General features: G+C 43.6%; 1 pseudogene; it reads left to right on the forward strand.

Moving 5' to 3' along the window:
- Positions 1-7,314: 7,314 nt before the first annotated feature.
- LOC148141472 (putative G protein-coupled receptor 139) lies at positions 7,315-17,897 on the forward strand (annotated as a pseudogene).
- The last annotated feature ends 9,395 nt before the right edge of the window (positions 17,898-27,292 follow it).

Consider the following 27,292-nt stretch of genomic DNA (forward strand, 5'->3'; position numbering starts at 1 on the left):
GAACCACTTTGATGATTTAAAAATATTAATTTAATAGTGTTTGATTGTCAATTCTCATCAAAACTTGAGACATTTTAATACAACACTATCTGTTAATCAGCACGATATATAACTTTGTGAATCTGTACAGGACATCCATCTTTGTGACTCAGCACATTGTATAATCCAAGCTGCAATTGAGGACAGTACTGATAGCATGTGATATAATCGAAGGGTCAACAGTGACAGAGCTCTCTGTATGTGGGAGTTATTGTTGAGGGAGTGGTGTATTATGAGGAGGTCAGTCCTGAGAGAGAGAGCTGTACTATAATTGGCGAGTTCTTGGTGTCTACTTCACTGGTGGGTTGGGGATACAGAGCTGAGGGAGCACTACATTGATGGTATTTTAGTGAGAATCAAAGAAAACGTTATGGATCCTCTGTTCTGAGATAGTGTGAAAAGTTGGAATGCTCATCAATGAGGAAACTTTGCGCTGTTGGTGGGTCACTACAGAGGAGCTGTTGCATTGTCTCAGCAATTTAACCAAGGGCCTTGTCTGTTCTCTCAGAGTAAAGTAACCACTCTCACTATTGAAAGACTGACACCAGAAATAGTCCAGTATCTTGTGGCCAATAATTCTTGCACACAAGACAGCACTCGAAGAATCAAGAAGGTGACCTGGTTTTGATGATATTAGTTTTTAGAAGCTTGGTGTCTGTGTCTTCAATGCCGATCCTTTATGTTACAACAAGGACCACACTGCAGCTGGCTTAATTCATCTTTGGTATATCTCTTTGGTATATCTCTTTAGGGTATACGAAGCTGGTTGGCTATTTCTGAAGGAAAGTGAAGTAATGGCTGAATACAAATCCCAGGAGGAATTTCCTGCATTTTTGAACAAATGACATTAATGATGATGCAACATAATTTCAGTTCAGGTTCACTTGGTCAGTTGATTGGTTCCTAACTATCCGTGGAACCTGTCCTTTTAGGTGACAGTGGTCTTTATAGTTTTGGAAGTTTACATCTACGGTGCTTGGTTTGGACCTGAAGCAGCAAGAACGTCAGGACAAAGCTAAAACTGAGACTGAAAGTTAATATCCAGAGTTGAGCCTGAACACTGTTGAGGTGGATCTAGGAGCAAGTAGTGTGAGAAACAAAGAGAAAGACAGAGAGAGACAGCAAAATGAATTTGCGCCATTACCCAGAACACCAGACAGATAGGTTCTAGAAAATCATGTCTCACAAACTTGATTCAGTTTTTTTGAAGAGCTGAACAAGAAGAATGATGAAGGCAGAAGGGTAGACGTTGTTGACATGGACCTCAGCAAGCCTTCAACAAGGTTCCACATGATCGACGGTTAATCCAGGGAGAGCTAGCCAACTGGATACAAAATGGGTTTGACAGTAAGAGACAGAGGGTGGTGATAGAGGGTTGTTGTTCAGATTGGGGCCTGTGACCAGCGGTGTGTCATAAGGATCGGTGCTGGGTCCATTATTGTTCATCATTTACATGAATGATTTGGATGAGGACATGAGGACATAGAGAGGAGGGATGGTTAGTATCCAGATGACACCAAAATTGGTGGTCTAGTAGACAGTGAAGAAGATTTTCTAAGATTACACAGGGATCATGACCAACTGGACCAGTGGGCAGAGGAATGGCACATAGAGTTTGATTGGGACAAAGGTGAGGTGTTGCATTTTGGTAAGACAAACCTGGGCAGGACTTATACTCATGCCCTTGGGAGTGTTCCAGGGGTGCAGATAGATAGCCCCTTGAAAGTGGCATCACAGGTAGACAGGGTGATTGCCTTCATTGGTCAGAGCATTGAGAAAAGGTGTCAGGATGTTATATTACAGCTGTACAACACATTGGGAAGCCACATTTGGAATACTATGTGCAATATTGGTCGCCGTGCTATGGAAAGGATGTGATTAAATTGGAAAGGGTGCAGAAAATATTGACCAGGATGTTGCTGGGATTGGAGGATTTCAGTTATAGGGACAGGCTAGATCGGTTGGGACATTATTTCCCTGCAGAGAAGGAGGCTGAAGTGTCACCTTAAAGAGTTTTATAAAATCACAAGGAGCATAGATAAAGTCCCCAGGGTACAGGAGTCCAAAACTAGATTGATTTAAGGTGATGGGGAAAGATTTCAAAGGGACCGGAGGGCAACTGTTTCACACAAAGGGTAGTGCATGTGTAAAATGAGCTGCTGGAGGAAGTGGCAGTTGCTAGTACAATTACAACATTTACAGGACAGTTGGACAGGTAATTGGATAGGAAAGGTTCAGAGGGATACGGGCCAGACACAGGCAAATGGGGCTTAGTTCGTTTTAGGAAACCGGGTCAGTGCAGACACGTTTGGTCAAAAGGCCTGTTTCCATGCTGTTTGACTCAATGACTGAGAGAGAGAGAGAGGGAGGAATCTCAATCTGGAGACTGATCATAGATTAAACACAAACTGGACTGGGTCTGGGACAGTGAAAGCAAGATGACAAAAAGAAACATTCAGCAATTTGTTTCCTCATGATCTGGGCTCAGAGAATCAAAGCTGAATCAGTAAAAGTTTGATATGATCTACTCATGAGGCAAATCAATGAACTTGAGCCTGATTTTGGAATAGTAAAAGATAACACAAAAAGATGGAAAATCAACTTGTTTTCAGGGCCAAAAAAAGAAACATACAAGCTTAAAAATTTATCATTTAACTGAGAGAAGGTAAAAACATTCCATGATGAATAAGAATCTTAGATTTACCTGAGAGGCAAGCAGAGCAGGAAACATTGAATACGAGATGTCAGTGTTTGACTGACTAAAATGAATGGTTGCCGGAGGGTCAGTGCAAGTGCCAGTTTTCAGGTTCACTACTGGAAGGTCAGGGCCCACACAGAACCTCACAGGAACCAGTCCAATGGCAGCGGGGTGGGTGTTGGTTCCAGCAGAGAGTGAACATTATGAAACAAAAAACACAGTATCTGACTCTATTCCACAAATACACATTCTCATTCATTATGGACAATACCCCATTCAGGCAATTCCAGGAAATAAATCCACCCTGAACAAACGTTTTCCTGGAACTGGAAAGAGATCATTCGCTATTGAAATGTTTGTGCCTATGACCTACATCTGCAGGAAGATTTGAAGGAGACGGTGCAGATTTGCAACTCCATGGTCAACTTCATCCAAGTAAATGACAAATCTCCAGATTGAGACGAAACATTGTTTAAAGCTGTTGAGGAGCACTGGGACTATGACCACATGCTGAGGATGGCTCGCCTGTCTGAAAGATCTTGAGACTGGCACCCCTGGTACAGCTGGTGAAATTAACGGCAATGATGATGTGAAGCAAGCCATCTCTGTGCCATCCACAATGCCCTCCCCTCTAGACCTTGTTATCAGATTCCTCTTCCATCTTAATTTCTCACATCCAAATCCATCTTATCAATCCCTCTCCACCTTAACTTCTGCTCCTATCTTCCTCCCTCTCAAATGCATTGTCTCTGAGCTTGAAGATGCTCTCCTCAAATTAATGGCATGTCAGTTTCCTACTGTACAATTATTACAGCCTGTGATGGTCTTCAATGGTAGGGATTGGCTAGGTCAGAGGAAAAGAGTGACATCTGGGATTAATATTTTTGACCCCCGTTAAGAATTAGATCTGGATATTTTACTGGTTTAAATAAGTTCTAAATGTCAGCAGAATAAATCTCTGGAACCTTCATTCCCTATTCCGCTCAAACTCTCAGTTAGTGCACAGGGAAGAATTTTAGACTAATTTTTCAAACCTCCCCATTTACTCTCTGATCCCTTCGCTGATAGTCTTCTCATCACATTGTCTTTTCTTTGTAAAGTGAAGCTGTTTTGATCTTCCATCTGATCACTTCACTCCCAGACAGATCAGCCTGAGACACGGTCAGTGCAGTGACCTCGCCTTCCCCGTGTTTCCTCCTGCAGCCTTGTGCCTCAGGTGAAGCCAGGTTACAAACTGATTGTGATGTCTGATCCCTCTCTGTAAGGGACACATTGAGGTCTGTGAGGTCACACTTTGACCTGTCCAGTTCAAGAGGTCCTACAAAGGGGTCAAACAGGGAGTTACCAAAACCCTCACTTTACTCAGTTTGTAATATCCTCATATTCCAGAATGCACAAAGCTGTTCCCAACGTTGACAATGGGGTGTACAGGTGATGGGAAGTGATGGGATTGCCAGAATTCTTTCTGCCTTCTCTTGGCAATACCCAGTAAACACTTGCCACTACTGACCACTCACTGGTGATCACCAAGAGCTCGGAGCTGCTCAGTGAGGGAGCTGAGAATTAGAATCAGTCAACATCTCTTCCGATCTCTGTAACCTCTCCAGCCTCAATGCACCTACCCCTGTAAAGTTCTCCAATTCCTACACAACTACCTATCTCTGTAAACTTTGAGCATATATACCCCTCCCTACCTCTGTAACTTCCTGCAGCTCCAACAAGCATGCCTATCTCTGCGAATTTCTCCAGCCTTTACATACCTCTTTATCTCTGTAACCGCCTCCAGATGCAACATGCAACATCCCACCCAACAATTGTCACCATATCTACCCTGACACTGCACCATATCTCTAGAACCTTATTGCTCCTACACTCAAAGCACTTACTGTAACCTCCGCCAGCATTTACAATGTTGGTGTCTGTAACATCTGCCAGTATCTTCAACCCACTCTATCTCTATGACCTCTGCCAACACCTGCATCCCTCCTTATCTCTAAAGCTTTTTCGAACACCTGCACCCCTCCCTATCTCTGTCACCACCTCCAGTCTCAGCTTTTATAGAGTCATAGAGTCACCCAACACAGAAACAGAACGTTCATTCCAACCATTCCATACCGACCATAATCCTCGATAAAACTAGTCCCACCTGTCTGAATTTGGCCCATATCCCTCCCAATATTTCTTATTCGTGTACTTCCTTCAATGTCTTTTAAACATCGCAACAATACCCACATCCACAGCCCCTCTGGCAGTTCATTCCATACATAAACCACTCTGTGTAAAAAAAATTACCCCCATATCTTTTTTGAATCTTTCTCCTCCAACCTTACAAGTATATCCCCTCATCATGAAATTTCCCACCCCCGAGCGAAAGGATACCTGTCATTCACCTTCTGTATACCCCACATTATATTATATACCTCTCTAAGGTCACCCCAAACTCCAGTGAGAAAAATCCCAGCCTATCCAACTCTCCTTATAACTTAAACCTTCCCTTCCCACCAGCTTGCTGGGAAATCTCCTTTGAACCCTCTCCAGTTTAATAATATCCTTCCTGTAACAGGGTGACCAGAACTGGGCACAGTATTCCAGAACCAACGTCCTCTAACATCTCAACATAACTTCCCAACTCGTATACTCAAAGGTCTGAGCGATGAAGGCAAGCATGCTAAATGCTTTCTTAACCATCCTATCTACATGTGATACAAACTTCAAAGAATTCTGTCCTTGAACCCCTAGGTCTCTCTGTTCTACAACGTTACCCAAGTCTCTGCTTTTAATTGTATAGGTCTTGCCTCTTGTAAGCTCAAGAGGCCAAATAGGATTAGAGATAATATGTCGATAATTAAAGGGTTGTGTTCGTACTGATTTGACCATTCTAGTATTGTGTGACACTTGGGCAAATTCATTCAGGACATTCTGGTCGGAATTGTTGAACTTGTTTTAAAGGAGGAACTTGACTACACCTTCTTCTCTGAATTATCTCATCGACTTCCTCTGAACTGCCTCTAATGTAATTACACCTCTTCACAAGTGAGGGAACCAAAATCATTTGCAATACTCCAGATGAAGTCACACTAATGCCTTCTACACTTGCAGTAACACTTCCCAACTTTTATACTCTATTCCTTTCATAATAAATGTCAGAATTCCATTTGCCTTCCGTGTTAGCCATTGTAACTGCAATGATCAGAGTGAGGTCAGTGATGTATCTGGATAGGGAGTAACAAAAGGAGTGAGGTCAGTGATGTAGCTGGATAGGGAGTAACAAAAGGAGTGAGGTCAGTGATGTAGCTGGATGGAGAGTGTCAATAAGAGTGAGACAGTATTGGATCTAGTTGGATAGAGACAATACGATTGAGGTTAGAAGTGCGTCTGGATGGACAGTGACAATAAGAGCCAGGTCAGTGATCTATCTGGCTAGACAGTGTCAATGCGAGTAAGTGGGCAGTTAGTGGTATCAATGGTAGCCGTGATGTGGAGGTGCTGGTGTTGGAATGGGGTGAACAAAGTTAGAAATCACACAACACCAGATTATAGTCCAACAAGTTTATTTGGAAGTACAAGCTTTCTGAGTGCTGCTCCTTCATCAGATAACTAATGGGGCAGGATCATAAGACACAGAATTTATAACAAAAAATGATAGTAGCATGCAGCTGATATGACATATTGAACAAACCGAGATTGCTGTTAAGTCTTTCATTTTTAGAATGATTATCGATTAATTAATAGGTAATATCCAGAACTTATTTCAAGTCACATTTCCGAGATAATGGACAGTGAAAATAAGAGAGAGGTTACAGATGTTTCTCGATGAAGAGTAAAAGTAAATGTAAGGTCAGTGATGTTCCAAGATTGAGTGTGACACTTAAAGTGAGGTCAGTTATGGATTGTGTTGGTCAGTGACAATAACAGTGAAGTCAGTGATATACCTGGATGGACAGTGACAATTAGAGTGAGCTCTGTGATGTTTCCATTGTTGGAAGCCCATCTTTTTCACTGACCCCACTTCCCTCAGGAAAAGCAGGATGTTCTCCTTACTTGATCCTTTCTGTGACTCCAGATCCTGGGAAATTTGGGATGAGGAATAAATGCTAACCTTGGCAGCAATGCACACCTTTAATATGTGAGAACATTCACATTTCAATCAGTGAGTGAAATGTTCTTGTTCAAAGGGGGCAGCCTACCCTAGAGTACAGAAGGACAGCTCTAAGACATATTTTCACACTGGGAATAAACTATGTCGATGCAGCATTGATTGAAATAACTTATGATCTCTGGGTGGGGCTCATGGTGTTGCGTGGACAGCGTTATTGCTGGCAGATTCCAGATTCTGTTTTTGTTATTTCATTATGATGTACTGAGCTGTGTAGGCCCTTCATAATTGTTATTGTAATTAGTTTGTTCATGTACAGAAATTTGAAAAACAGGAACAAAGCTGAGCAATGCTGTAATCTCATTCTCCCCAAGGAGCTTCCACACAGAAAAAGGCAGCATCTCTGGGAATGCATCAGCTCAGAGTTTCAAACAAGGAGCATGTCAGCTGCCTGAAGGGACAGATCACCTCACGCAGAAAAATGCATCGACCAATTAAACACGTGGAGAAGGTGTTCTACACTATCCTTGCTTTTATTGGCATCCCTGGTATGGCATTATGACAACTGAACTTGTTTAAATCTACTACTAATCTGCTCTCTGGTTTTACCTTTTGAACTGTAACATTTCCAGCTCACTGACTGGTCAGGCTGATTCAGATATTGGAACAGTGACAGTAATTCACTGAGCAGCATTCTCACTACAATTCTCCACTGACAGAGACTCCCAACTTCACTGCTGCTGCAGCAGTTTCTGATCTCAGTGCTCTGTCATCTGTTCTGGTTTCATACAGTTTGAAGGTATGAGGAGAGATCATGCAAGGTAGTTCTGATGAAGGGTCACTGGACCCGAAATACCGACACTGCTTTCTCACCCACAGATGCTGCCAATCCTGCTGAGCAATATCTATTTTTGTTATACAAATGAGGTCTGTTTTCGCTAGAATTTTGAAGGTCAAGGGGTGATCTGTGTGACATACTGCAAGATATTGACAAGAAAAGATTAACAATTTCCACTGGATGGGAATTCTGGAATGAGAGAGAATTAGGGCCAGAGCGGTCAGGAGAGATGTTAGGAAGCATTTGTACACACAAAAGGAGGGAGATGTTTGGAACTGTCTTCCACAAAATGGCACAGGACACTGGATCAGTTCTGAACTTTAATTCTGAGATAGACAATTTTTGTTATGTAAAGGAATTGAAGATATGTGCCCCATTTTCATTTGGAAAGCTTCAATGAACTATCATCCTTTCTGGGAATTCTCTCCTCCTCACCATTTCTTTCAGGAGATTCAAATTCTGACAGATTGCCCTCCTGATCCCTGAACATTGAGATATTTGCCATGTAAGGAAGTGGAGATTTACAGTGTAAATATCACAGCAGTCCTGACACTCTCACATTCTCATGAAGGGAGCACTGCATGCTCAGATATGCTGCACTTGTGTTAGACACATGGAGTAGCCTTGTTTGAAATCTTACCAATAAATCCTATAAAACCTACCCCGTGGGATCAGCAGCCTCCATTTTTGCAGCAGCAGCAGCAGTGGGAGCGGTGAGAGCGAGGACCAGGAGGCTGCTTGGAAGGTAAATTAATCCTTTAATAACTTACCTAGTGAGTAGGCAGAGTACACGCTGAGCTGAACCAGACATGTGACTGCTGAGTAAGTGAGGTAATATACTGAGGCGATTGCAATCCCTGAAACACTACTCAGTTAGTGTCTCCCACCCATTCTCCTCCTCTAACCAAAAGAAAACATTTCTGTGCGTTGGATTGGTCAGGTTATTAGCTTTTTGCAGTAGTCGCTTTGGGAATTCAGAACAGTGGGAATGGATGAAAAGGCAGTTGGATGCTCCTCCTGTAGAATGTGGGAGGTAAAGGTCAGCACCAGTGTCCCCACTGACTCACCCTGTGGGAAGTGCACCCAACTCCAGCTCCTTGGAATTTGCATTAGGAAACCGGAGCTGGAACTGGATGAACATTGGTTCATTCAGGAGGCAAAGAGGGTAATTGAGATGAGTTTACAGTGAGGTAGTCACACCTACCTGTAGAGGTTACAGTCAGGGGATGGAAGGTGAACAGGCAGACAGTGCAGGGATCCCCTGTGTCTATTCCCCTCAATAACAAGTATACAGTTTTAGATATTGTTGGGGGGATGACTTACCAGGGATAAGCCATGGAGTACAGAGTCTGTCCCTATTGCTCAGAAGAGAAGGGGGAGAGCATTTAGTCACTGGGGACTCCATAGTTAGGGGGACAGATAGGAGGTTCTATGGGAACGAGAGATACTCGCAGTTGGCGTGTTGCATCCCAGGTGCCAGGATCCATGATGTCTTGGATGGGTGTTATCAGAATCCTTGAGGAGGAAGGAGAGCAGCCCCAAGTCATGGTCCACATAGGCACTAACGACATAGGTAGGAAAAAGGATGGGGATGTAAGGCAGGCATTCAAGGAGCTGTGGTGGAAGCTTCGAGCTAGAACAAACCGTGTTTATCTCTGGTTTGTTACCCATGCACGTGCTAGCAAGGTGAGAAATAGGGAGAGGGAACAGTTGAACATGTGGCTGCAGGGAAGGGGCAGGAGGAAGGGGTTCAGATACCTGAATAATTGTGGCTCACTCTGGGGTAGATTAGAGATTACATTACAGTGTGGAAACTGGCCCTTCAGCCCAACAAGTCCACACCGACCCGCCGAAGCGCAACCCACCCATACCCCTACATTTACCCCTTACCTAGCATTACGGGCAATTTATGTTGGCCAATTCACCTGACCTGCACATCTTTGGACTGTGGGAGGAAACCGGAGCACCCGGAGGAAACCCATGCAGGCACAGGGAGAACGTGCAAACTCCACACAGTCAGTCGCCTGAGGCGGGAATTGAACCCGGGTCTCAGGCGCTGTGAGGCAGCAGTGCTAACCACTGTGCCACCGTGCCGCCCACTTTTACCATATTGTAGGTGGGACATCTTCAAAAAGGATGGTCTGCACCTGAACCAGAGGGGTACCAATATCCTGATGTTGGGGGGAGGGAGGTAGAATTTGCCAATGCTCTTCAGGAGGGTTTAAAGGAATTCAGTATGGGGATAGGAACCTGAATTGTAGCCCCAGTGTAGTGGAGGTTGAGAGTAGTGAGGTCATGAACAAGATTTCAAAGTTGCAGGAGCGGACCGGCAGGCAGGAAGGTGGTTTGAAGTGTGTCTACTTCAACGCCAGGAGCGTCTGAAAAAATTTTCAGACAATGGCTCAGTGGTTAGCACTGCTGCCTTACAGAACTAGAGACCTCGCTTCAATTCTAGCCTCGGGCAACTGTCTGCATGCAGTTTGCACATTCTCCCTCTAGGTGCTCCGGTTTCCTCCCACAATCCAAAGATGTGCAAAATACTTGTTTAATATCTCCCCCTTTGTTTGCAGCTCCACACAAAGGCCGCCTTGCTGATCTTTGAGGGGCCCTATTCTGTCCCGAGTTACCCTTTTGCCCATAATGTATTTGTAAAAACCCTTTGGGTTCTCAATTCTACTTGCCAAAGCTATCTCATATCCTCTTTTTCCCACCTGATTTCCCTCTTAAATATACTCCTACGGCCTTTATACTCTTCTAAGGATTCACTCGATCTATCCTGACATATGCTTCCTTCTTTTTCTTAACCAAACCCTCAATTTCTTTAGTCATCCAGCATTCCCTATGTCTACCAGTCTTTCCTTTCGCCCTGACAGGAATATACTTTCTCTGGATTCTCATTATCTCATTTCAAAAAGCTTCCCATTTTCCAGCCGTCCCTTTACCTGCAAACATTTGCCCCCAATCTGCTTTTGAAAGTTCTTGTCAAGTACCGTCAAAGTTGGCCTTTCTCCAATTTAGAACTTCAACTTTTAGATCTGGTCTATCCTTTTCCACCACTACTTTAAATCTAATAGAATTATGGTCGTTGACCCAAAAGTGCTCCCCCACTAACACCTCAGTCACCTGCCCTGCCTTATTTCCCAAGAGTAAGTCAAGTTTTGCACCTTCTCTAGTAGGTACATCCACATACTGAATCAGAAACTTGTCTTGTGCACACTTAACAAATTTCTCTCCATCTAAACCCTTCACATTATAGCAGTCCCAGTCTATGTTTGGAAAGTTAAAATCCCCTATCATAACCACCCTATTATTCTTACAGATAGCTGAGATCTCCTAACAAATTTGTTTCTCAATTTCCCTCTGACGATTAGGGGGTCTATACTACAATCCCATTAAGATGATCATCCCTTTCTTATTTCTCGGTTTCAGCCAAATAACTTCCCTGGATGTATTTCTGGGAATATCCTCCTTCAGCACAGCTGTAATGCTATCCCTTATCAAAAACACCACTCCCCTTCCTCTCTTGCCTCCCTTTCTATCCTTCCTGTAGCATTTGTATCCTGGAACATTAAGCTGCCAGTGTTGTCCATCCCTGAGCAATGTTTCTGTAATTGCTATGATATCCCAGTCCCATGTTCCTAACCATGCCCTGAGTTCATCTGCCTTCCCTGTTAGGCCCCTTGCATTGAAATAAATGTAGTTTAATTTATTAGTCCTATTGGGAGGTCATGTTGCGGCTGTATAGGACATTGGTTAGGCCACTGTTGGAATATTGTGTGCAATTCTGGTGTCCTGCCTATAGGAAAGATGTTGTGAAACTTGAAAGGGTTCAGAAAAGATTTACAAGGATGTTGCCAGGGTTGGAGTTTTTGAGCTGTAGGGAGAGGCTGAACAGGCTGGGGCTGTTTTCCTTGCAGTGTCGGAGGCTGAGGGATGACCTTATAGAGGTTTACAAAATTATGAGGGGCATGGATAGGATAAATAGACAAAGTCTTTTCCCTGGAGTGGGGGAGTTCAGAACTTGAGAGTGTAAGTTTAGGGTGAGAGGGGAAAGATATAAAAGAGACCTAAGGGGCAATTTTTCATGCAGAGGATGGTATGTGTGTGGAATAAGCTGCCAGAGGAAGTAGTGGAGGCTGGTACAATTGCAACATTTAAAAGGCATTTGGATCGGTATATGAATAGGAAGGGTTTGGAGGGATATGGGCCGGGTGCTGGCAGATGGGACTAGATTGGGTTGGGATATCTGGCTGGCATGGACGGGTTTGACCGCAGGGTCGGTTTCTGTGCTGTACTTCTCTATGACTCTATGACTCTATATGCAGGTTTAAGTGACTTGGCCATGCTAAATTGCTCATAGTGTTCAAGGATGTGTATGTTAGGTGCTTTATTCAGGGGTAAATGTGACTTAAGATGTTGCATAGGTGTGGGGCTGAAGGACCTGTTCCATACTTTAGCGATTTTATGATTCTGTAGTGGGTGAACTTGCAGCATGGGTTGGCACCTGGGACTTCAATGTTGTGGTCATTTCAGAAACATGGATAGAGCAGGAACAGAACTGGGTGATGTCGGTTCCAGGATTTATATGTTTAAGTAAGATCAGGGAAAATGGGGAAAGGGGGAGATGAGGCATTGTTAGTCAAGGAAAGTACTATGGTACCAGAAAGGACATTTGATGAGGACCATCTACTAAGGTAGTATAGGCTGAGGTTAGAAACAGGAAAGGAGAGGTCACCCTGTTGGTAGTTTTCCATAGGCCTCCAAACATTTCCAGAGATGTAGAGGAAAAGATAGCAAAGATGATTCGCAATAGGAGAGTCAGTGACAGGTAGTTGTTTTGGGGGCTTTAACTTTCCAAATATTGACTGGAAATGCTGTAGTTCAAGTACCTTAGATGGGTCAGTTTTTATCCAATGTTTGCAGGACGGTTTCCTGACATAGCATGTAGACAGGCCAACAAGGGGTGAGGCCCCGTTGGATTTGGTACTGGGTGTTAGATTTAGAGGTGGATGAGCAGGCCAGGTGTTAGATTTAGAGGTAGATGAGCACTTTGGTGAGAGTGACCACAATTCGGTTATATTTATTTTAGCGATGGAAAGGGATAGGTATATACTGCAGGGCAATTTTTGTAGCTGGGGCAAAGGCAATTATGATGTAATTAGGCAAGATTTAGGATGCATAAAATGGGAAGGAAAATGGAGGGAATGAGCACAATTGAAATGTGGAGCTTGTTCAAGGAACAACTACTGATTGTCCTTGATAAGTATGTACCTGTCAGGCAGGGAGGAAGTGGTCAAGGGAGGGGGCTGTGTTTTACTAAAATTGTTGAATCTCTTGTCAAGATGAAGAAGGAGGCTTATGTAAAGAGGCGACTTGAAAGCTCAATTAGGGTGCTTGAGTGTTAGAAGTTAGCCAGGAAGGACCTAAAGAGAGAGCTATGAAAAGGCAGTAGGGGACATGAGAAGTCTTTGGCAGGTAGGACCATGGAAAATGCTAAAGATTTCAGAAAGGATGTCAGGAATAAAAGAATGACTGGAGTAAGATTAGGGCCTGTCAAGGGCAGTAATGGGATTTTTTTGTGAAGTTGGAAGAGATAGGAGAGGTGCAAAATGAATATTTTTTGTCAATATTCACTCAGGAAAAAGACAATGTTGTTGAAGAGAATACTGAGTTACAGGCTATTAGACTAGATGGGATTGAGGTTCATAAGGAGAAGGTGTTAGCAATTCTGGAAAATGTGAATGTATGGTAGGATTCTCTGGGAAGTGCAGGAGGAGATTGTAGAACTTAGATCTTTATGTTGTTATTGTCGACAGGAATAGTGCCAGAAGACTGGAGGATCGCAAATGTTGTCCCCCTGTTCAAAAAGGGGTGTAAAGCCAACTCTGGTGATTATAGACTGTACTTTGGTTGTGGGTAAAGTGTTGGAAAGGATGCTAAGAGATAGGATTTATAATCATCTCAAAAGGAATAATTTGATGAGGGATAGTCAACATGGATTTGTGAAGGGTAGGTCATGCTTCAGAAACTTTATTGAGTTCTTTGAGAAGGTGACCAAAAACAGGTGGATGAAGGTAAAGTGGTTGATGTGGATTTCAGTAAGGCATTGATAAAGTTCCTGTGGTAAACTATTACAGAAAATATAGAGGCATGGGATTGAGGGTAACTTGGCCATTTAGATCAGAAATTGGCTAGCTGAAAGAAGACAGAGGGTGGTGGTTGATGGGAAATGTTCATCTTGGAGTTCAGTTACCAGTGGTGCACCTCAAGGATCCGTTTTGGGGCCACTGCTGTCTGTCAATTTTATAAATCACCTAGATGAGGGCGTAGAAGGATGGGCTAGTAACTTTGCAGATGACACTAAGGTCAGTAGAGTTGTGGACAGTGCTGAAGAATTTTGCAGGTGACAGAGGGACAAAGATAAGCGGCAGAACTGGACTGAGAGGTGGAAAAAGGAGTTTAATGCAGAAAAGTGTGAGGTGATTCACTTTGGAAGGTGTAACAGGAATACAGAGTACTGGGCTAATTGTAAAATTCTTGGTAGTGTGAAAGAGTAGAGAGATCCCGATGTCCATGTATGCAGGTTCCTGAAAATTGCCACCTCGGTTGATAGGCTTGTTCAGTGTGTTAGCTGTTATTGGAAGAGGGATTGAGTTTTAGAGCCATAAGGTCACGTTGCAGCTATCCAAAACTCTGGAGCGCTTTTGAAGCATTGAATACAGTTATGGTGGCTGCATTATCGGAAGAATGCAGAAGCATTGGAAAGGGTGCAGAGGAAATTTACCAGCAGGTTGCCTGGTAAATTTCCTCTGCACCCTTTGAAGAAAGATTAAATGACTTGAGGCTGTTTTCATGAGAGAGAAGAAAGATAAGAGGTGACTTAATAGAGAAAGCAAATCAGAGCAGGACTTATACATTTAATACCAAAAGAGAAAATGCTGGAAAATCTCAGCAGGTCTGACAGCATCTGTAAGGAGAGAAAAGAGCTGACTTATCAAGTCTAACTGACCCTTTGTCAAAGCGAAAAAAAGGGGGAAATAGGGAGGTATTTACACTAGGCTGAGAGAAGGTGATTTTGGATTAGTAGAGCACAGCAGTTCAGGCAGCATCCGAGGAGCAGCAAAATTGACGTTTCGGGCAAAAGCCCTTCATCAGGATGGCTCCAGAAGCAAAGGAAGCAATAACGAGGTAATAATGACAGTGCATAGAGAGATTATAGGGAGATTAGGAGCTGTGAATGACCAAGGCTGAAGCCAGTGCTATGTGACAAAATATGTGGGGGATGGGGGAATGGACAAAATGGAAAACAGGGGAGAAGGGTAGCAAAGGGGGAAGAGGAGAGGAAAAAGGTGATGAGAGAGTGGGGAGCGAGAGAAAGACAATCAAGAAATAAGAGGTAAAGAATAGTGAAAACATTTTTAAAAAAGATAAACAAAATAAATAAAATAAAATGACGGAACAGAATGAAAACAGAGGGGTCGAGAGGGGATAATCATCTGAAGTTGTTGAATTCAATGTTGAGACTGGCAGGCTGTAACAGGCCTAGTCGGAAGATGAGATGCTGTTCCTCCAGTTTGTGTTGAGCTTCACTGGAACATTGCAGCAGGCCAAGGACAGACATGTAGGCATGGGGGCAGGATTGTGGGTTGAAGTGGCAATCCACAGGAAGGTCTCTCCTTCCAGATGCTGCCAAACCTGCTGAGATTTTCCAGTATTTTCTCTTTTAGTTTCAGATTCCATCATCAGCAGTAATTCACTTTTATAGATTTAATAGTAAGTTCCGAGGGAGTGTTTCTGAACAAAGAGACCTTGGAGTGCAGGTTTATGGCTCCTTGAAAGGATAGTAATGAAGGCGTTTGGTATGTTTTCCTTTATTGGTCAGAGTATTGAGTACAGGAGTTGGGAGTCATGTTGCAGCTGCGCAGGACATTGGTTAGACCATTTATGGAATATAGCATGCAATTCTGGAGTGCTTCCTATCAGAAAGATGTTGTGAAACTTGAAAGGGTTCAGAAAAGATTGACAAGGAAGTTGCCAGCGTTGAAGGATTTCAGCCAAAATCAGAGGCTGAATAGGCTGGGGCTGTTTTTCCTGGAGCGTCAGAGGCTTAGAGGTGATCTTATAAAGGTTTATAAAATCATGAGAGGCGTGGATAGGACAAATAGACAAAGTCTCTTCCCTGGGGTGGAGAAGTCCAGATGGCATAGGTTTCATGTGAGATGGGAAAGATATAAAAGAGACCAAAGGGGCAACTTTTTCACACAGAGAGTGGTGCATGAATGGAATGAGCTGCCAGAGGAAGTGGTGAAAGCTAGTACAATTGCAACATTTAAAAGGCATCTGGATAGGTATGTGAGTACAAAGGGTTAGGAAGGATATGGGCTGGGTGCTGGCAGGTGGGACTAGATTGGGTTGGGATATCTCGTCGGTATGGACAAGTTGGACCGAAGGCTCTGTTTCTGGGCTGAAAATCTCTATGGCTCTCTGACTCGATAAGACATACAAGATGATCAGAATGTGAGGTAAGGTGGACAGTGAGAGCCTTTTTCCTCAGATGGTGATGGCAAGCACAAGGTTTTAAATTGAGGGGTGATAGATATCGGACAGCTGTTAGAGGTAGATTCTTTACTCAGAGAATAATAAGGACATGGAATGTCCTGTCTCCAACAGTAGTAGACTCGCCAACCTTAAGGGCATTTAAACGGTCATTGGATAAAAATATGGGTAATAATGGAATAGTGTAAGTTAGACAGGTTCATGTTGGCTTCACAGTTGATGCAACATCAAGGACTGAAGGGCTATAATGTTTGATGTTCTATCCAGATTCTGATGGTCTGTTCTCTGTTCTTGTTGTGGCTCCGATCAGGATTTGGTCCATTGCTAAGTGCAGAGGATGCCCTGATCTAAGGGGAAGGAGAGAGTTTGGTTTATTGACAGTCAAAGCACCAGTCCAATGACTGAGTTGGGAATGAGGTTTCCAATAGGGTTCTGTGCCTGCTAGAGGTGGAGCTGAGTACTGTAAGAAGCTATTACACTCATTCAAATAGTTCCCTTGCAATCAAACAAAATCATAAACTGCCTCCTTCTCTCTTAGGAGGGGGCAAGAGCTCAGTCTCTGTCCAAAATCCATAATCTCTGGAAGAGATTCTGAGGTGGATGTGAAAGTCTTAAAATTCAAACTCACTCAACTCCAACCACTTCCACTCACGCACTACACCGGATTATCATGGTAAATATCTATTGTTGCTCTCTGGAAGGGGCAGGGGGAATTTCTGATCAACAATTCACCCCATCTTTGCTCATTTGTCTTCCACAGTTAATTTTCTGGCGATTGCCATCTTTTCGAGAGGAAAATGTGGTGTTTCCCCTTGCACGACTCGCTACCTGCTGTTTATGGCAACTGCCGATCTGATGGACATTATCACTGAGGTTATACTATGGAGATTTCCCTATTACTATTACGGGCAGTCTTTCCTGGACATCACTCCTGTATGTAGTGTTGCTGGGGTCCTAATACGTGCAGCTAAGGACTGCTCTGTCTGGTTCACCGTCACTTTCTCCTTTGACCGATTTGTGACCATTTGTTGTCAGAAGCTGAGAACAAAATATTGCACTGAGAAAACTGCAACTAGCAACAACTGGTTCTAGCAACAACCTGCACTCTGTTCTGTTTGAAAAACATCCCCTTCTATTTTCAATATGAACCTCTGAGGATAATCAACAATGTGCCATTCGACTGTATAACAAAGCCAAGCTACCATACCAAGACATGGTGGGTGGCATTAGATTGGCTTGATACAGTTTTGACTCCTTTACTGCCATTTGCTTTAATTCTGTTGCTTAATTCTCTGACAGTCAGACACATTTTAGTGACCAGTCGAATCCGGAAGAGGCTGAAGGGCGAGACCAAAGGAGAGAATCACAGAGACCCAGAGATGGAGAGCAGAAGAAAGTCTGTGATTTTGCTCTTCACTATCTCTGGGAGCTTCATCCTCCTGTGGTTAATCTATGTTGTAGATTTCTTATATTATGCTCTTCAAGGAATCAATACTTCCGATTACTCACCTTTTTTAGGTAACTTCAGAAGAGTTGGTTATATGTTGCAGATCCTAAGTTGTTGCACAAACACATTTATTTATGCAGCAACATTGTCTCGGTTCAGAGCGAAGATCCGTCATGGAGTAAAATCTCTGGTTTCACAAATCTTTTGTTATATAAATAAATAAATAAAACTCTGTGAAGCCCAGAGAAGAGTCCAGACCATGAAAGATATTTTTTAATTCACTTGTGTGATGCGGGCATCACTGGCTGGGTCAGCATTAATACTCGTCCCCCTCTGCCCCTTGAGAAGGTGGTGGTGAGCTGCTTTCTTGAACCGCTGCAGTCCATGTGCTGTAGGTGGGTCATCAATGTTTTTATACAATGAAATTCTAGGATTCTGACCCAGGTACACTGAAGGCGCAGTGATATATTTCCAACTCAGGATGGTATGTGGCTTGGAGAGGAACTTGCAGCTGGTGATGTTCCCAGGTACCTGCTGTCCTTGTCCTTCTAGATGGAAGCAGTTGTGGGTTTAGAAGGCGCTGAGGGTCTTTGGTGAATTTTGGCAATGAAACTTGCAGATGTTGCTATTGAGTGTCAGTGGTGGAGAGAGTAGATGTTTGTGGATGTGCCAATCAAGAAAGGGCTGCTTTGTCCAGGATGGTGTTGAGTGTTGTTGGAGCTCTCCCCATCCAGGTAAGTGGGGAATATTCCATTACACTCCCGACAGACAGCGCTTATCGCAGTGCAGAGAGAGGGTTAATCTGGGAGCCTGCAGATTCCCCATTGTAGTAGAATCCAGAAGAATTGTGCAGGGAATTAGAATTTCGTACTAGATAATCGCAATCAGCTTGGAAGTCTCTGTAAGTCTCCATCAAAATCCAATCCTTCAGAGGGTTCCGATGAAATTAAATAAAATAGTTCATCAGAAAGTGTCGCAATGTTAAATACATGGTCTCACTCCTCGCTAACAATACAACAGACCCCATACTAATGTCACAAACAGCCAACGATGAACTGTTTCAATCTGAGAAATTGTGGCAGGTGATTACATGACAATATCAGAACCAACCCACCAAACAAATGATAACAAATGACTGGCTCCCTATTTTCCAGCCTCAAGCTTCTCAATTCCAATGGGGTGCTACCCCACTGCAGTCTATAATCAGATATTTCCTGTCATGGATTGAAGAGTCAAAATAGTGCAATCAAGCTCCCTTGTATACCAAGCTCCAAGTGATACAATGTCACCCAGTGTAATGTTTCACCACATTTAGTAGGTGGGGACATTAAATTTGCTAAAATTGCAAAGGCCTGAATACTCCAACTAAACGCAGTAATTACAATACTTTACATGTTTTACATTAGTTATGTCGTCTTAATGCCCATATAATTTACTTACAAAAACCCTGCTTGAAAAATATAGGCAATCCTAAATTGAAATGTGGTTAGATTGGACAAATGTATTCTTCCTCCTTTTCAGGCAGATCTAGAGGAATTCTTTTACATAAATCTATTCCTTTTGTCCATGCAAAAACTAACTCTGACTCTACTGGCAGATTTATCATTATTACTGGACAAAGTTCTGATATTGATGCAATCTTGGCTAATGTTTGTGTTCCCAACTGGGATGATGAGTCTTTTTAAGGTGGTTCTTTTACAGATTTGTGGGATTAATTGAGATGAGGACATTTGGCCCAACTGATGTGCCAACAGTTTACTAGTTCTATCTCCTTGTTCATAAAAGTTCCACCTAGAGTGAGGTAAAAGCTCAGTGGTGTGTTGTAACATTACAATATCCTTGACCTGTAGGGTTATGTGTTCTTTATATAATTCTGGAGACTTAGAGATTTTATTAAGAGAGTTGAATTGTGACAGATATTGTGCTGACCCTGCTATTTTCTTTTTCCTAAGTTTATTCTTATTTTCTGCATATGAAATGATGTCCCCCCTGATGAATGCCTTCAGGGTTTCCCACAGCAAGGAAGCTGTAACATCTGGGGTTTTTCTTAAATGTTTAAAATTTCTTACCGGATTTATCTTCAAACCAATTAATCTTGGGACGAGATTTTAACTGTTGGTTGAATCCTCACTTCAACCGTTCTTCCTCTGTTCCAAATGCTAAGTTCAAATCTGCTAAAATAAATAAGACTTTTATGGAAGGGTTTAATGTTGTTGATCCCCGGTGGTTCTTTAATCCCTCTCAAAAGGAATATTCTTTTTTGTTGTATGTCCACCACATTTTTACATGTATTAATTTTTTTTTGGTGGATGACAGGCTGCTTATATCCATTTTTGGTTGCAAATATGATTCAACTGTTTTATCAGACTCTGTCTCTATGAATGTTCACTTTCAGAAGTTTCTTAATACATGCCCATCTTGGCATTTCAATACACATTTACTCTTAGAGGAAGATTTTGTTAATTTTGTTTCTCAGTGGATAGATTTTTACAAAAAATAATAAACCTCAGACATTACAGCTTCCTTGCTGTGGGAAATCCTGAAGGCATTCATCGGGGTGGGGGGGGGGGGGGGGGGGGGGAGGTAATCATTTCATATGCAGAACATAGGAATAAACTTAGGAAAGAGAAAATGGCAGGGTCAGCACAATGTCTGTCTCAATTCGTCTCTCTTTACAAAATCTCTAAGTCTCCAGAACACATATCCCTACTGGTCAAGGATATTGTTGCAATGTTACAACACACCACTGAGCTTTTACTTCACTCTAGGTGGAACTTTTATGAACAAGGAGATAGAACTAGTAATCAGTTGTGCCAAATGTCCTCATCTCAATTAATCCCACAATTCAGGTGTCACATCAGAACCGTAAGAAATCAACAAGACTTTTAAGGAATTTTACATTTCACTTCATTCATCTGAATGTCCTTCCGTTACAGCAGATTTTGAGATTTTTTGATAAGATTCATGTTTCTACAATTGATGAAATTATGGCAAAGAAATTGGAACAACCAATCACAGCCATAGAACTTGAGGCTGCGGCTCGATCACTACAAAGCAGTAAAAGTCCTGGACCCCATGGTTTTCCGACTGAATTTTATAAAACATTTTGGAAAAAGCTTGCTCCGCTTTTGGTAGATGTGTTTGTTGAAGTGATAAATTCTGGCTTTTGTCCTCAAACTTTAACTCAGTCATCAATGTCTTTGCTTTGAAGGAACTGGTGGTATAGCCCACTTTATATTTATGTGTTTAGGTTTCTTTGGGTTGGTGATGTCATTTCTCTGGTTGTCTCATTTCCTGTGGTAATGTCATTTCCTGTTCTTTTTCTCAGGGATTGGTAAATGGGATCCAAGTCAATGTGTTTGGTGATAGAGTTCTGGTGGAATGCCATGCTTCTAGGAATTCTCGTGTATGTCTCTGTTTGGCTTGTCCTCGGATGGATGTGTTGTCCCAGTTGAAGTGGTGTCCTTCTTCATCACAATGCAAAGATACTAGTGAGAGTGAGCCATGTCTTTTTGTGGCTCATTGATGTTCATGTATCCTGATAGCTAGTTTTCTGCCTGTTTGTCCAATGTAGTGTTTATTACAACAAACGCATTGTCTTGGATTCGATTTACCACCTCCTGAGAACAAGAACAGGAAATGACATCATCAACCCAAAGGAACCTAAACACATAAATAAAAAATGGGCCATACCACCAGTGATTCATCTGGCGGGTCACTTATATTAGCTAATATGGAGATGAAACATCTGAGAACGAAAGGTCTAGCTCACTGAGCAAACCTACATCCAGAAAACCAACCCAAGCTACAAATCTTGTCAAAACCCGCTAATAAAAAAAAGTGTTGGAAAGGATTATGAGAGATAGGATTTATATTCATCTAGAAAGGAATAATTTAATGAGGGATAGTCAGTGTGGTTTTGTGATTGGTAGGTCGTATCTCACAAACTTATTGAGTTACTTGAGAAGGTGACAAAACAGTTGGATGAGGATAACGTGGTTGATGTGGTATATATGGATTTCAGTAAGGCATTTGGTAATGTTCCCCATTGTAGGCTATTGCACAAAATAGAGAGTCTGGTATTGAGGGTGATTTAGTGGTTTGACTCCCCACCTACGTTCGGGACACCACCCATGCCCTCCACCTGCTCCATGATTTTCGCTTCCCCAGCCCCCAACGCCTTATCTTCACCATGGACATCCAGTCCCTATACACCTCCATCCGCCATCACAAAGGCCTCAAAGCCCTCTGCTTCTTCCTTTCCTGCCGAACCAACCAGTACCCTTCCACTGACACCCTCCTTCGACTGACTGAACTGGTCCTCACTCTGAATAACTTCTCTTTCCAATCCTCCCACTTCCTCCAAACCAAAGGAGTAGCCATGGGCACCCCCATGGGCCCCAGCTATGCCTGCCTCTTCGTCGGATATGTGGAACAGTCCATCTTCTATAGCTACACTGGCACCACCCCCCACTTTTCCTCTGCTACATCAATGACTGTATCGGCGCTACCTCGTGCTCCCACGAGGAGGTTGAACAGTTCATCCACTTTATTAACACCTTCCACCCAAACCTCAAATTTACCTGGACCGTGTCAGACTCCTCCCTCCCCTTCCTAGACCTCTCCATTTCTATCTCAACACGGACGTTTACTATAAACCGACTGACTCCCACAGCTACCTAGATTACACCTCCTCCCACCCTGCCCCTTGTAAAAACGCCATCCCATATTCCCAATTCCTTCGCCTCTGCCGCATCTGCTCCCAGGAGGACCAATTCCAATACCAAACAACCCAGATGGCCTCCTTCTTCAAAGACCGCAATTTACCCCCAGACGTGGTCAATGATGCTCTCCACCGCATCTCCTCCACTCCCGCTCCTCCGCCCGTGAACCCCGGCCCTCCAATCACCACCAGGACAGAACCCCACTCATCCTCACCTACCATCCCACCAACCTCCGGGTATATCGTATCATCCTTCGTCATTTCCGTCACCTCCAAACAGACCCCACCACCAAGGATATATTTCCCTCCCCTTCCCTATCAGCGTTCTGGAAAGACCACTCCCTCCGCGACTCCTTCATCAGATCCACACCCCCCAACAACCCAAACTCCACTCCCGGCATCTTCCCCTGCAACCGCAAGAAATGCAAAACTTGTGCCCACACCTCCCCCCTCATTTCCCTCCAAGGCCCCAAAGGATCCTTCCATATCCGTCACAAATTCACCTGCACCTCTACACACATCATTTACTGCATCCGCTGCACCCAATGTGACATAGAACATAGAACATAGAAGAATACAGCGCAGTACAGGCCCTTTGGCCCTCGATGTTGCGCTGATCCAAGCCCACCTAACCTACACTAGCCCACTATCCTCCATACGCCTATCCAATGCCCGTTGAAACGCCCATAAAGAGGGAGAGTCCACCACTGCTACTGGCAGGGCATTCCATGAACTCAGGACTCGCTGAGTAAAGAATCTACCCCTAACATCTGTCCTATACCTACCACCCCTTAATTTAAAGCTATGCCCCCTCATAATAGTTGACTCCATACGTGGAAAAAGGTGACCTCCTATACATTGGGGAGACAGGCCGCCTACTTGCAGAACGTTTCAGAGAACACCTCTGGGACACCTGCACCAACCAACCCAACCGCCCCGTGGCGGTTTAACTCCCCCTCCCACTCCACCAAGGACATGCAGGTTCTTGGCTCCTCCATCGCCAGACCATGGCAACACGACGCCTGGGGGAAGAGTGCCTCATCTTCCGCCTAGGAACCATCCAACCACAAGGGATGAATGCAGAATTCTCCAACTTCCTCATTTCCCCTCCCCCCACCTTTTCTCAGTCCCAACCCTCGGACTCAGCACCGCCTTCTTGACCTGCAATCTTCTTCCAGACCTCTCTGCCCCCACCCCCTCTCCGGCCTATCACCCTCACCTTAACCTCCTTCCACCTATCGCATTCCCAACGCCCCTCCCCCAAGTCCCTCCTCCCTACCTTTTATCTTAGCCTGCTGGGCACACCCTCCTCATTCATGAAGAAGGGCTTATGCCCGAAACATTGATTCTCCTTCTCCTTGGATGCTGCCTGACCTGCTGCGCTTTTCCAGCAACACATTTTTCGGCTCTGATCTCCAGCATCTGCAGTCCTCACTTTCTCCTGGGTCAGAAATTGGCTTGCTGAAAGAAGACAGAGGGTGGTGGTTGATGGGAAATGTTCATCCAGGAGTTTAGTTAATAGTGGTGTATTGCAAAGATCTGTTTTGGGGCCACTGCTGTTTGTCATTTTGATAAATGACCTGGATGCGGGCATAGAGGATGGATGAGTAAATTAGCGAATGACACTAATGTCGGTGGAGTTGTTGACAGTGCTGAAGGATGTTGCAGGTTGCAGAGGGACATAGATAAGCTGCAGAGCTGGACTAAGAGGTGGCAAATAGAGTTTAATGTGGAAAAGCCTGAGGTGAATCTCTTTGGAAGGAACAACAGGAATAAAGAGTACTGGGCTAATGGTAAGATTCTTGGTAGTAAAGATGAGCAGAGAGATCTCAGTGTCCATATACATAGATCCCTGAAAGTGGCCACCCAGGTTGATCGGGTTGTTATGATTACATTACATTACAGTGTGGAAACAGGCCCAACAAGTCCACACCGACCTGCCGAAGCGTAAACCACCCATACCCCTACATTTACCCCTTACCTAACATTACGGGCAATTTAGCATGGCCAATTCACCTGGCCTGCACATCTTTGGACTGTGGGAGGAAACCGGAGCACCCGGAGGAAACACACGCAGACACGGGGAGAACGTGCAAACTCCACACAGTCAGTCGCCTGAGGCGGGAATTGAACCCGGATCTCTGGCGCTGTGAGGCAGCAGTGAGGCAACTGTGCCACCATGCCGCCCACAAGACATATGGTGTGTTAGCTTTCATTATTAGAGGGACTGAGTTTCAGAGCCATGAGGTGTGGCCGTTCTTGAAGTATTGCATACAGTTCTAGTCACCGTCTTATTGGAAGAATTTGGAAGCTTTGGAAAGGATGCAGAAGAGATTTACTAAAATGTCGTCTGGTTTGGAGGGAAAGTCTTATGAGGAAAGGCTGAGAGACTTGATACTGTTTTCATTTGAGAGAAGAAGGTTGTGAGGTGACAATAGAGACAAATAAGGTAATTAGAGGGTTAGATAGGGTGGAGAGTGAGAGCCTTTTTCCTCAGATGGTGATGGTTAACACGAGGGGACATAGCTCTATTCCCACTTTTCCTATCTCTCTCTCGGTCACTTATTCTCTCTCTCACCCTGCCTCTCTCTCAATCTCTTTGTCCCTTTCAGACCTGAAAGTGTCCACACAATTTCGCATCCCTCAATATTTTGCCCCACAATTTGACTCCCATCCCAAATTTATGCCCTTCCCCAAATATTTTTCCCTCCCAAAGTTTTGCTTCATCAAATATTTTGCTGCCCACAAAACTGTGCTGAACCCCAACCCTGGGACAGAGGTAACTGAGTCTGTGTGAACTGACTGGCCTGTGACTGACTGCTTTACTGCACAGCAAGATCCCAATTCCAGAATTACAGAAGCCACATATTGCAGAGGGAGTCCTTTCAACCCATCCTGTCTGCCCCCTTACCCCAATTAAGTGATCCTGGTCCAGTCTGGCTCCTCAGGATTTGCCCCTGAATGGCCTCACTGACTGCCCTTCCTGTGGAGACCACTCCTCTGCCCTGTCTCACCTCTGCCCACCTCCATCTCTATCTCCTACAATAGTCCCTCCCTCTCCCTCCCTCATGCTCCTGTCAAACATTCCCCTCTCTCTCCTGATGGCAGGAAGATCTGATGCAAGGCGACCTTGGCCCAGAGATTGAACAGGTCCTGGTAAAAGACAAGCAGCATCCTGAGGGAGACCCGAAACCCTTGTGGCCAATAAACAGGAGCTGTTGTGTTGCAATTGAGGTCACCTTCCTGAAGGAATAAAATATCTCACTCAGGCACACTGTTAGGAGGAGGCTCGGTGTAAAGGGATTGCTGCAAGTCATCTCCATCTCTCTCTCATGAGAAAGTGGGACACTGGTGACTTTACCTTACTGTTCAGGCTCAATACCTTTATTTTGAGCAAAACAATAATTGACATTTGCTCAAGCATCTCCTCAGAAACAATATAAAATATAAACTGGCATTTTTTTCACTGGAATGTAGGAGGTTGAGGGGTGACCTTATTCAGGTTTATAAGATCATGAAGAGTTTTGATAAGGTGAATGGCAGGTATGCTTTCCTGAGGGTGGGGGAAGCTCAAAACAAGGGGTTAATTTTTTAAAGAGATTAGATTCCCGACACTGTGGAAACAGGCCATTCAACCCAACAAGTCCACACTGACCCTCCGAGAGCAACCCACTCTCCTCTGACTAATACACCTGACACTATGGGCAATTTAACATGGCCAATTCACTTGACCTGCACATCCTTGGACTGTGGGAGGAAACCCATGCAGACACAGGGAGCATGTGCAAACTCCACAGAGAGTCACCCAAGGCTGGATTTGAACCTGGGACCCTTGTGCTGTGAGGCAGCAGTGCTAACCACTGAGCCATTGTGAAGAGAAAGAAGAGAAAGAAAGTGGTAGATGCAGATACAGTGTTATAAAGTTGAAGGCAGGTACTGTAACTTTAAGAGAGAATGAAAGCTGGCAAGTACCTGTCATGTTGGATCTAGTCGGAGATTTGGACAGCTTTGACCAGATAAGATCCCAATTTGTGTCCTAGATCTTTAAATAAAACATAGGTGAGACATTTGGCTTAACTTTGATTACTTACGGTTGATAAAATTAGAAGTGACAGAAATGACTCTTAAAATTGCTAAAGAAGTTCTGGGGTTTGAATATGATACACACATTTGCCAATAAAGTTTAGAAGGAAAGCAAAAGACCTTACCTTTAGAATTATCAAAGAAGTTAGAAATGGGTTTAACCAAGGACAAAAGTAAAGATGAAATTGGAAGGGAGTTGTTCAAGCACTGAGGTTTCTCAGAGAAACAGACAAGTGCAGTAGAGGTAGAAAAACTTTAATTACAATTGAAGAAAATGGAGTTAGAAGGTATCAAAAATAAAGAGAAAGAGAGAGAAAAGAAATAAAGAGAGGAAAAGGAAAGAGAGAGAAGGTTCTTAACTGAGCAAAGAGAGAGAAGAAAGAGTGAGAGAAAAGGAAGAGAAATAGTGAAGAAAGTTGTGAGGTGACTTAAACTTCAGAAGTTGTGACTTAGTCAGGAAAGTCAAAGTAACAGGATGGAGATGAAGAGAGAAGGGAGTGATATATACAAATATGTTCAAACACTGCCACATTTTGATGAGAAAGATGTCGAAGCCTTCTTTATTTCATTTGAAAAAATAGCTAAGCAGATGGAGTGGTCAGAGGACTTGTGGGTAATGCTAGTTCAGACTAAACTGGTAGGAAGAGTTAGGGAGATATTTGCAGCACTCTTAGATGAGGGGTCAAAAGATTATAAAGAGTATAAACAGGCTAATTTAACTGCTTATGAATTGGTACCAGAAGCTTATGTTCACAAACCAGGTCAAACTTATGCTGAGTTTGAAAGTATTAAACAGATGGGGACGAGACTTA

Source organism: Chiloscyllium plagiosum, unplaced genomic scaffold (genome assembly GCF_037043375.1).
Source record: "Chiloscyllium plagiosum isolate Xiang-an unplaced genomic scaffold, Cpla_swu_hap1 HiC_scaffold_33, whole genome shotgun sequence".
NCBI lineage: Eukaryota > Metazoa > Chordata > Chondrichthyes > Orectolobiformes > Hemiscylliidae > Chiloscyllium > Chiloscyllium plagiosum.